Source organism: Felis catus, chromosome C1, assembly GCF_018350175.1.
Source record: "Felis catus isolate Fca126 chromosome C1, F.catus_Fca126_mat1.0, whole genome shotgun sequence".
In the NCBI taxonomy this organism is placed as follows: domain Eukaryota; kingdom Metazoa; phylum Chordata; class Mammalia; order Carnivora; family Felidae; genus Felis; species Felis catus.
The window spans coordinates 137,381,053-137,393,500 of NC_058375.1; the positions used below are offsets into that span (position 1 = coordinate 137,381,053).

General features: G+C 37.5%; 2 long non-coding RNA genes across 3 annotated transcripts in view; one reads left to right on the top strand and one right to left on the bottom strand.

Annotated features, from left to right (window-relative positions):
- LOC109502680 overlaps positions 1–12,448 on the bottom strand; it is a 799,154-nt gene that overhangs the window by 295,668 nt on the left and 491,038 nt on the right. The gene's annotated exons all lie outside the window — the stretch shown is intronic.
- The window catches only part of LOC123379145, an 81,126-nt gene that overhangs the window by 1,733 nt on the left and 66,945 nt on the right, over positions 1–12,448 (top strand). Inside the window, exon 2 of the long non-coding RNA XR_006583190.1 lies at positions 9,006–9,062. This is a non-coding gene — a long non-coding RNA (uncharacterized LOC123379145). The remainder of the gene's footprint in view (positions 1–9,005; positions 9,063–12,448) is intronic.

Genomic DNA, 12,448 nt, shown 5'->3' on the forward strand with positions numbered 1-12,448 from the left:
TTTCAGTCTCAAATTCAGTGATTTATTTGATAATACAAAAGTTTATTTTACTATGATCCTACAAAGGCTTTGCACATATAATTGATAGAGGAGTTTATGTTTTAAATATTTTCCTTGAAATATTAGAGCTATCTGTCAATTTAAAGAACTATATGAAGAAAGTTACTTTTTAACATTATCATATACTTTGTGCATTTTAACAATTTATATTGTTGCTGCAATAATTATAATACATACTGAGTATAAAAACAATGAAAAATGGGGGGCGCCTGGGTGGCGCAGTCGGTTAAGCGTCCGACTTCAGCCAGGTCACCATCTCGCGGTCCGTGAGTTCGAGCCCCGCATCAGGCTCTGGGCTGATGGCTCAGAGCCTGGAGCCTGTTTCCAATTCTGTGTCTCCCTCTCTCTCTGCCCCTCCCCCGTTCATGCTTTGTCTCTCTCTGTCCCAAAAATAAATAAACGTTGAAAAAAAAAAATTAAAAAAAAAAAAAAAAAAAAAAAAACAATGAAAAATGATCTAAACAGGAAGCAAATAAAAATAACTTGTGTTTTATTATCCAGAAATAGATACTACAGTATTTTGGTGCATGTATTTCCCACTCTTTCTGTAAGTCTAATTGTAGTAAGTATTGGAGAAAGGAAGCTTATCTGATGGCTTAAGACTGCATTTGAAATCATCTTTTTCTTTATGTTCTGCTTGCTTTCCTAAATGTTATTTTAGTTTAGTTTAATGAGTCTTAAAATACACTTTATGTAAAGAAAAGCGACTTTCAGAAACTAAGGGGCATTTCTTTTCCAGACACTTCCAGACACTAGCTTGGATATGCTAGATGAGGCAGTGACTAAGTATCTCTATGCCATTGTTCCTTACAGCATGGCCTAAGGATGTGATGGGTAGCATCAAAATCACCTGAGGTCTTGTTAAAATTGTAGAATCTGGGCCCTATTGCAGAGTGACGGAATTAGGATCTGCTCTTTAGCAATAAGCCAAGGTGATTTTTATACACATGGAGTTTTGAGGAACTGTTTGTTATCCAGCGTCAGGCTTTCCCAGCTCAAGGCTCTAGCTCTCCCCATGCTCTGCAAACACCAGTCCCTGCCACTTCCAGCCCAAGGACAGCAATAGCTTCTCACTCTCATTACTCCCTGGGTTCGTGCTCCCCCATTCTTTGTGGATTCTTTCTACCCTATTCATACCACCATACGTATCTGCTTGGATAATCTCCTTAAAACACCTGTCCTGGATACCTTTAGTTCCCCTCCAAGAATCTGACTGATCACTTCCTGATAAGTAGGGCCTGGCGATGTGGATAGCTGGCAGAATATTTCCTTTATCATATTCTTTCTCAGGCCTTTAAATTCTGAATTCATGGGGCGCCTGGTGGCTCAGTTGGTTAAGTGTCTGACTCTTGATCTCAGCTCAGGTCATGATCTCACGGTTGGTGAGTTCAAGCCCCATATCATGTCTATGCTGACAGCACAGAAAATGCCTGGGATTCTCTATCTCCCTCTCTCTGCCTCTCTCTCAAAAATAAATAAATGAACATTTTATAAAATTCTGTATTCATAAAATTCTAATTCATCCATTCTGCCATACTTAGTCTCTCACAACTGGTCAAGTTATTCTGAACTCTAATTTGGTTTGGTGATCTGTCTCCCAGTTTTGCCATTTTCAAGTCGCCACAGAATTATGCCCTATAGGCTGAAAGTAGTACATTGTAGACATTCCTCATCAGAGAGAATTTTCTGGCAATATGTTAGAATGTATCATGTGTCCATTTGTCCTTTTTGTGTTGAGAAAATATCTTACTTAATCCTTGTAATGAATCATTGTAAGTACTGTTAAAGAAGAGAAAACTCAGAGGGGAGGTTACATAACTGTCCTGAGATCATACATTTGGTAGCCAGCAAGGCTTTCTGATTTCAGAGGCCATTCTCTTAACAGTAATTGAATATTGCGAGCCTACACATTTGTCTGCTACCTCCAGGTAAATGTTTTCAGCTGAAGTCTGCTAATTTCTGAGCAAAGACATTATAGTTCATCTTTGAAAATATAGGAAATTCCTAATCATTCTAACAATTTGCTCTATAATCAGTCACCAACCTTATGTTCAAAGCCATTCATTCTGCTAGAAGTTCATTTCTCTCTTCAACAGACATATACTCCACCAAGGACACTAAACGCAATCCTGCATAGCCACGAGTGTGGCTGTGGATTAAACCTAATTTGCCCCCAAGCTGAGGGCAAAATACAGGCTGGCACACCCCATCCCCCACCAGGTGGAATATGTGTGATATTCCTTGGACACTCCTGGCTATCCAAGAACAAAGGAAAGGGGTTTAAGTGTTTGTCATGGTAATGTGGGAAACTAAGGCAAATGAAAAATTAAATTCCTTTACTGACTACAGCCCACTGACAAGTCCTTGAAACCGGCAGAGTGACCTCCCTCCAGGTGACCTCCCTCCAGGAGCTCAGCTGCCTGGATGGATGATGACACTTTGCTAGGGGCAAAAGAGAACCTTAGCTTAACATTATCCCAACCTCGAGGATCCTGTAAGTGTCTACATCCTTTAACTCAACTGCCCCAAGATATATGCTGGCAATCATGCTTCAAGCTTATGCTTCCCCCCACCCCTGGCCCCATATACATCTGAAGGGACTCATGACTGGGCTTTTTATTAAACAGTAATAAGTGGCATTTCCCTAGGAACAGCTAGCCCCTCAAGGTCCTGGAAACCTTGCTCCCAAAATACCTTACAGACTTACTCTATCCGTGACCCTCTCCCAACCTGTGGGTATACAATGAGTTGCCTGTCATGACCCAGCGCAGCTCTTCCTGCCCATGGGTCCTGTCCCATACTTTAATAAAATCACCTTTTTGCACGAAAGACATCTTGAAGAATTCTTTCTTGGCCATTGGCTCCAGACCCCACAAACCCCTCCATCACCCCAAAACTTCATCAAATGAGACCTCTGAAACATAGTATGCCAGGTAGACAGAACTTGGAAGACAGTTTCATAAGCACCTTTTAACCAGAACAGGGAATAATTAGGTTTTCCTACTGGCAATCACACTAATAATCCGAGGTGGATGTCTAATTTTGATGCCTTTCCATATCCCCAAACTATTTTGAGATCACCTGATTTTCACCAGCATCCAGAGCTGTCTTGCTGGGCTAATGGAGAGTCATGTGGTCCACATCAGGGGGTAGTTAAATACGGTTGCTCCTGCTGCTTCTCTCATTGCCCAATTACCTGACTGACTTTTGGAAGTTATAGCTCATGGAATCCTGGAACTGGGCACACCAGGGCACTTGATCAGACAAACATGATTTCCCAAACCCAGAAGTCACACTGAAGCTCCGGCTGAGACTGAAGACTTGCCAAACTCCTGAGATGATTTAGCCTAGAGGATTTTAAGTAGCTTCAGGAAATGCAAAACTTCCCGTTGATTTGAATGGTTCTTGTCACTTTTTAGAACACCTGGCACTCAAATATTTAAATTACAATTCCAGTTTTAATTTGAAGGAACCTAACAATAAGCTCTTTCTACTCCCAAAGTACTTTAAGTCTGACTTTTCTTTAATTTTCTAAAAATGCAGATTTGGGAAATGAAATTAGCAATGCAAGGTGAACCTAGTGTGAATTTTACTGAAGATTATGCAAATGCAGGAAATTATAATTCTATCAGGATGTCATTACACGTGTCTACTTAGACACACATTTTCTGCTATGTTTAAGTTAAACAAAACACTAAATGACTATGTAGTATGACATCTCATTAATATGTTTCCATTCACATCTGTGCCTTTAGTATAAAAAAAAAAAACAACTGCTTCAGTGATAAGAGATTAGGTCCTTTAATTAGAAACAAATGACAAATCACTGTTAACCCCATGTGATGCTTTCTAAAACTTCCATCAAATATTCCTCTTTAAACATTATTAAACACAAGTTCCCCAGATCTACTTCCTAGAAAGTGCCATTTAACAAAACCCAGGCAGGATGTTAATACTGGGGCCGAATTACAGGTTGCCAAAGCATTTCCTGTGAGGGGATTGACAGGGGATCATTTTGTTATGGGGCCACCTCCAGTGTGTTGTGACAACCGCTCATTACACCTCTGAGCGCAGCACTCAGCCGCAGGTTCTACAAGATGCAAATAGCTCCAAATGGGTTCAATTTAGAGTGAGTGGATAATGTATCATTCACTTCTCTAAGGTAGAAGCTTTTAATTTTCCAAGAACAAGGAAGAGAGGGAACATTGCAGTTTCTGGAAATAAAGATTTAGTTAACCAACAACGCCTGAGAAATGGAGTCACAATAGCAATATCTGTTACATTGTACATAAAAACACTTCACCTGCCTTGTTTTCCCTTGGCCCAAACCAAAACGCCAAGTGGTCAAGTGAGCATCACCTCTCAATAAATATAATTATCCACTTAAGAGCTCAGTGTCAAAAACCAGTAACCTCTAAGTGATGGTGGGTTTTTCTCTTACAAAAGGAACTGCTTACAAAGCTACTATAGTTAATTATAATAATACTCAAAAAGTGTTTAAAACACATTTTGATATGGAAAAAAATATCATGGAAAGCTTTTCACAGTTGGACTTTAATATTTTAGTGTGCTAGCTTTTATACCCCTCTGTGATTTTATTCCCACTGTTCTATTACTGATTTTAGTAAGTGTTACTAACAATGGAATGCAGCAAGTCCCAACTCCCAGCTATTTAGGAGAGAGGTATGCTAATATGGATTGAAAAAAGTCAATAAGCCCATTTAAGAGTCCTGTGTTTAACAAAGCCACAGGAGAAGCCAGGGGGGCTACAAAACAGGCCTGCAAGAAAAGATGGCTGTTTTCTGCCATGAGGACATTAATGAGGGGAACGTTCTCTGCTCTAAATTGCCAGCATCACGCTAGCCACGATTACTAAAGTCTTCTGGATATTAATGTCCTTTGTTTCGAGCACTCTACCAAGACATTAGTTAAAGGAAGTTTGTTACTCTTTTTTCCTAAAATGAAGCTTTAAAGTTTGTTTTCTAGTAAAGACAGTGTGCATACTATATTTATATTGTGAATATACTTATATTCATAGAGAAAGAATAGTTGGGGACATGAAACCAGGAAACACTGGTAGGAGAGAACAAAACTGGTACAGAGAACAGAAGGCAGTCACTGAAGTGTGCATTATCAAGCAAGTTGTTTACTTCTGCTGAGAAACTCTGGGGGTTGGTACAGGTGTGCCTCAGACCCATGGAACAAGGTAGCCTGGCATTTACAGACTTACATCCATCAGTCATCGGCTGGTCGCTCTTCCTAGAGTATAACGCTTCTCCAATACTTAGTTCAGTTAAAAGAAAAATCAAAGGACTGGGACTGTTGGATTTATATATACTACAGTCCCTTCTTTCTTTAGCAAGTCCCTTAGTGTGTTTGGGCTGCTATAACAAAATACTACAGACTAGGTGGCTTAGAAACAACAGAAATTCATTTCTCACGGTTCTGAAGGCTGTGAAGTCCAAGATCAAGGTGCCAGCAGATTCAATATCCGGTGAGGGCCCATTTCCTGGCTTATAGGCAGCCATCTTCTTGCTGTGACCACACACAGTGGGAAAGGGCAAGGGAGCTCGCTGGGGCATTTTATAAAGGTAGTAGTCCCATTCATGGGGGCCCCAACGTCTGAGTTAATCATCTCTCAATGATCCCATCTCCTAATACCATCACACTGGGGGTTAGGATTTCGACATAAAAATTTAGTCTATAGCAGTAATAGAATGCATAATGTTTATTTAGTCATGAAGCTTTCTGGACAGATATTATATTTCCCAGTCACTCTGGACCAAGTTTTATCTAATGAGATGTAATTGTTGAAAGTCGACCTCTGTGCTTCAGAGCCAAACTATTACATGAAGACAGAGTTTGGGAATAAGAGAAACAATAGCTTTAATGTTTTGCCAGGCCAAAGCAGGCCGCAGTAAGCTGCAGCCTTCAAAAACCTGCAAGCCTGCCTGCCCAGAGGGGCTGGGGGAGTTTTACAGGGAAATACAGGCTCTAGCTGGTTTTGACAGGAATCATGTACTTGTTGCCAGCCTCCTTTGTCATGTCTTTAGGGTGGTACAAGGTTCCTAAAACAAAAGGCTAAGAAAGAAAGAGGAGAGGTTTGTGCAAGAGAGGGAAAAGGTTACTTTAAAATGAGCTTCCCTGAAACATTACTGCAGCCATTTTTATTTTTGTTCATCGTTATGCTTAAAAGCAGTTTCATAATCAGAAGTGTTTGTGCAACTTCTGAGCACTGGTCTAAAAGGAAGGAATTTCTCTTTCTTCAATTTGGCTTCCTTTCTACTAGCTGGAATGTGGCCCTAAAGGCTGGAGCTCTAGCAATCATCTTGGACCATGGGATAAAATTCTGTGATAAAAAGAATTATGTTCTAGGGAATTTGTCTCCAGACTTCTTTTAAAGATAAATACTTTTCTATCTTATTTAGAAGTATTACTCTGGCTTTTCTGTCACAAGCAAATGAACTTAATGTCACATGTTAGTTGTTATTTATAATGGCCTGAAAACCTATAAAACACCTTGTACAAATTTCATAAAATATATACTTCTATGTAAAAATATTAAATCATAATAAAAAATATAATATATTGAATAAAAAGCTCACTGTAAAAAAGTAAATTTTCCCTAATTTGGGGTGCCTATGGCTCAGTGACTTAAGGCTCTGACTCTTGGGTTTCAGCTCACATCACAATCTCGTGGTTCCTGAGTTCAAGCCCTACATCGAATTCTACTCTGATGGTAGATGACAGTAGACAGGATCTGACAGCCTGTTTGGGATTCCCTTTTTCTCCCTCTCTGCATGCCCCTCTCCTGCTCATGCTCTCTCATTCTCTCTCGCAAAAGAAATAAATATTTTTAAAGTAAATTTTCCCTAACTTAACCTATAGATTATGTACAATTACAGACAAAATTCAGAGTACTTTTTAAGCTTTATAGATTCTTTTTTCCTAAGTTTAATATATAAAAGAAAAACCCAGGAGTAACCAAAATACTCTTGAGAAGGGAATTTTTGATGCACCAGCTTTTAACAGTTCTATAAAACTGCTAAAGGAGTTCAGTATTAATACAAGTTTAGAAAATTGAACAAAATTATTATATAAACTCATTAATTATATACTTATATATACATTTGTATATATATGATATATATTTGGTATATATATATATGGTATATATATATGGTATATATATGGTATATATATGTATATATATGGTATATATATTTGGTATATATATATATGGTATATATATATTTATATGGTATATATATATGGTATATATATTTATATGGTATATATATGGTGTGTGTGTGTGTGTGTATATATATATATATATATATATGTATATATATGGTATACATATGACCTTGAGCTAAAGAATAATATCTCAAGACACAAAAGCTAACAATTATAGGGTAAGTTTGGATAAATTGTACTTTAATAAACATAAGCATTTCTATTCATCTATTCATATACCTAAATAGATTTTTTTTTTGAGAGAGAGAGAAGGCACAAGTGAGCAAGGGGCAGAGAGAGAGGGAGAGAGAGAGAATCTCATGAAGGGTAGAGAGACAAAGGGAGAGAGAAAAGTGGGGTTCACCCGAAGTGGGGCTCTAGCTCACCTGATGTGGGGCTCAAACTCATGAACAGTGAGATCATGAGCTGAGCCAAAGTCAGATGCTTAAGCAACGTAGCCTTCCTGGTGCCCTGTAAATAGATTTTTCTTTTAAATCAGTTTTTTTTTTTTTTATTTTTTTTCAACGTTTATTTGAAGAGAGAGACAGAGCATGAACGGGGGAGGGGCAGAGAGAGAGGGAGACACAGAATCGGAAACAGGCTCCAGGCTCTGAGCCATCAGCCCAGAGCCTGACGCGGGGCTCGAACTCACGGACCGCGAGATCGTGACCTGGCTGAAGTCGGACGCTTAACCGACTGCGCCACCCAGGCGCCCCTAGATTTTTCTTTTAAAATTAGAAGACAATTTGCCATACCAAAAAAATAATGGTGAGTATCCAGGTTACTCTTCTATATTAATAGTAAAATGAACCTACCCATTAGGAGAATTGGCAAAAATATAAAAAGGCATTTCACAGAAGAGGAAAAAGTAATCAATATATGGAAAGATGTTTAATGCCATTAATCATGCAAATAAAGCTTTAATAACAAACCCTTTCAAACTACATTATCAAAAATTTTAAAGTTGAACCAATCAAAACTTACACACTACAAGTGAAAGTGTGAACTGAAACTACCACTTTGAAAACAATTTGCAATACCTAATAAATGGGAAGAACTGTATTCTTGGTTCTTTTTAATTTATTGCACCTATATATGATAAAGAAATTCTTAGTATACTCAAAGACATGTTTAAGAATATTCATAGTGGTTGGGGCGCTTGGGTGGCTCAGTCAGTTGAGCGTCTGACTTCGGCTCAGGTCATGATCTCACGGCTTGTGAGTTCGAGCCCCATGTAGGGCTCTGTGCTGACAGCTCAGAGCCTGGATTCTGCTTTGGATTCTGTATCCCTCTCTCTCTGTGCCCCTCCCTTACTCATGCTCTGTCTCTCTTTCTCTCAAGAATAAATGAAACATTAAAAAAAAAAAGACCTTTCCAAAAAGAATATTCATAGTGGCATTTCTGTAACAGCAAATAAGAGGAGACCATCAAAGGAAATAGCTACTGATGTGATCATACAGTAGAATACTATAGAGTAGATAAATTGATAAAGTATAGTTACAAACAGCAACATGTATAAATCTGTAAATATAATATTGGGGAAAAAGAAATAGCAAAAGAATACATACAGTATGATTCCATTTATTTAATATTCAAAAAAAATAAAGAAAAAACCCAACAGATTTCCACTTCTGCCCATGAATTTATTAACTGCAATCATTCCATCATAAAAACTAAAAATATAAAATATATGGAACTCTTTTTTACAGATATTTAACAAGAGGCTGTAAAGAACTATGGTTCCTTGGAGAAAGACAACAAATAAGGTAAGCCATGCAACTGCCCAGGTTACTAACAGGATTCAGTGTTCAGACCATATCACAGAAGGAGAATATCAGACAGAACCTGGTAATCTCACTGAGGTAAGGAAGCAGAACTACGAGTAAGAGAGACTGAGGAGAAAAAGTTGTAGAGAAAAATGTTGAAAATGATGAAACTAAAGAGCTCCTGAAAGGTTCAAAAGGCTCTCATTGAGTGTCTTTGGCTCTGAACTAATCTGGACATGTGTAGTATAAAAACCCACAGAACAAGGGTACACCTAATGATTCTTGGAACCAAGGAAAGGCTAGGAAGAATACTTGCAGTTATCACTAGACAGAATGGTGAAACCTCATCAAACAGTTAAACATTGGCTAGAATCCTTAGAAGCATTTTCTATTAATGGAACTAAATTAGCTCCAGAATAAATGCTGGACTGTCCTTTCTCTAATAAAGCTCAAAAAAGAAGCTTCAAAGGATCAAACTGATCCATTAGTGAGTTAACTGCATGCAAGAACAAAGCTTAGCACTCTTTAAAGGAATATTACAAACATCAGCTTTTAACAATATAAATTTTAGAATGCCTGGCATCCAAAAAAGAAAATATATATATATATATATATATATATATATATATATATATATATATATATATTACTAGGAATCTAAAGAAGCAGGAAAAAATCAGTTAACAAAACCAACCCAGAGATTAGAGAGAGGATAGAATTAGGAGACAAGAATCTTAACCACTATCATAAAGGTTATAAGAAGATGTTTAGGACAACATGTATATAAAGAGGGAGAAAGAATAAAAATACAAAATGTTCAACTAAAGATGAAAACAAATATATCAAATGGAAAACCTATTGGATGGGATTAACAGAAGTTTAGATGCTGCAGAAGGAAAGAAGAGTAAATTTGAATTTGACATAATTAGAAATTATTCAAAATGAAATACAGAGGAAAATGAACACTAGAAAACAATAAACAGGGCATTAGAGACCTTAGGACTGTATTGGTTTTCTACTGCTTCCATACAAACTGCCAAAAATGTAGTGGCTTAAACAATACAAATTTATTATGTTACAGTTAGAACAGACCAATACTGGTCTCACTGGACTACCATTAAAGTGTAGGCAGGGCTATTTTCTTCTAAAGGCTTTAGAGTAGAATCTGTTTCCTTGCCTTTTCTAGTTTCTATAGGTCACCCTTGTTCCTTCGCTCATGGTTTCTTCATTTTAAGCCATCAACAGTGGGTTGAGAATATCCCTCTGACCCTCTTTAGTAGTCACAACCACAGCCAGAAAAGTGTGCTCTGCTTGTAAGGATCTAGGTGAAATCAGACCCACTCAAATAAACCAGGACAATCTTTCCATCTCAATGTCCTTAACACAATCATATCTGCAAAGTCCTTTTCACCATGTAAGGTAACATATTCACAGGTTCCCAGGATAAGGATGTGATCATGGCAGGGCAATATTCTTCTGAGAACCAAAGGATGAAAAAGACGATCGTCTAGTACATGTGTAACTCAGGTCCCAGGAGAAGAAACGGCAGATAAAGGATATTTGAAGAAATAATCATCACAATTTTTCCAAATTTGATGAAAACCAGAAATCCACATATCCAAAAATCTCACCAAAATTCAAGTAGAATAAATAAAAATAAAACCATGTAAAGACATATCAAATATCAAATTCCTATGTACAATGACAAGGAGAAACTCTTAAAAGCATCCAGAGAAAAGAAACATTTTTTATATGTTTTATAGACACAGACATAATAAACACAGATCAAACATTAAAAAAATAACAGCAGACTTGTTTTCTGAAACTATGTTTGGCTAAAGGCAATGGAATAACACATTTAATTTTGGGGGTAGGAGAGGAATGAACAATTGTCAACCTAGAAGTCTATAATTAACAAACTATCAAAAGTGAAGACAGAATGAAGCCTTTTTCAGAAAATAAAAGCTGAGAGAATTCACCACCAGCTTACCAAACTAAGAAATGTTACAGGAAACTCTTCCATCAAAAGGAAAATGATACCTGATGGAAATTTGAATCTACATAGGAAATAATGAGAATGACACATGGTAAACAAGTAGTAACATGCAAAAATTTTCTCTCATTTTAATCTCTATGAAAGATAATTAACTATTTATTTTTTTTTCAACGTTTATTTATTTTTGGGACAGAGAGAGACAGAGCATGAACGGGGGAGGGGTAGAGAGAGAGGGAGACACAGAATCCGAAACAGGCTCCAGGCTCTGAGCCATCAGCCCAGAGCCCGACGCGGGGCTCGAACTCACGGACCACGAGATCGCGACCTGGCTGAAGTCGGACGCCTAACCGACTGCGCCACCCAGGCGCCCTGATAATTAACTATTTAAATAAAAAATAATAGCAACGTGTTTTAACTTTTATAACATCTGCAGGTAAATATGTTATAAAAACAGAAAAGAGAGGAGATATAAAAAGGAGGTACATGTTGAAAGTTTTCATTCTTTGTGAACTGGCATGACAGTAATTAAAATTAAAATTGGTTTTCTTAAAGCTAGAGTACCACTGAAACCATACAAGGAGGAATAGACAATAATCTAATAGTGGAGATAATATATAATCATAAAGCACTCAAACAATCCAAAAGAAGGAAGGAAAAGAAGGAAAAGAAAGAAAGGATATATTGTATAAACAGAAAACAACAAAATGGTAGATTTCAATTTAAGTTTATTTATTTATTTTGAGAGAGAAAGAGAGAGAGTGAGCAGGTGATGGACAGAGAGAGAGGGAGAGAGAGAATCCAAAGCAGGCTCTGCACTGTCAGTGCAGAGCCCAACAAAGGGCTCGATCCCACACACTGCAAGATCATCACCTGAGCCAAAATCAAGAGACAGGCACTTCACCAACTAAGCCACCCAGGTGCCCCACAAAATGGCAGATTTAAATATAACCATATCAGCAAATACACTAAATGAAAATCATTCAAATATTTCAAAGGACAGAAAATTTAAGTTTGAATAAAATATGAGACTAAGCTACAAACAAAGTTTATACAACATATATATATATAAAGATGTGCTTAATATTTGTTAAAAATAACAGGTTGGAAAAAACATACCACATGACTAACCAAAAGAAAGCTGAAAATCTATAATAATGTTATAAAAATACATTTCTTTTTTTTAATGTTTATTTATTTTTGAGAGAGTGCAAGCAGGGGAGGGACAGAAAGATGGGGACAGAGGACCCAAAACAGACTCTGTTCTGACAGGCTGACAGTAGTGAGCCCAATGTGAGGCTTGAACTTGTGAACTGCAAGATCATGACCAAGCCAAAGTTGGACGCTAAATAGACTGAGCCACCCAGGTGCCCCAGAAATTATCAAACAAAAA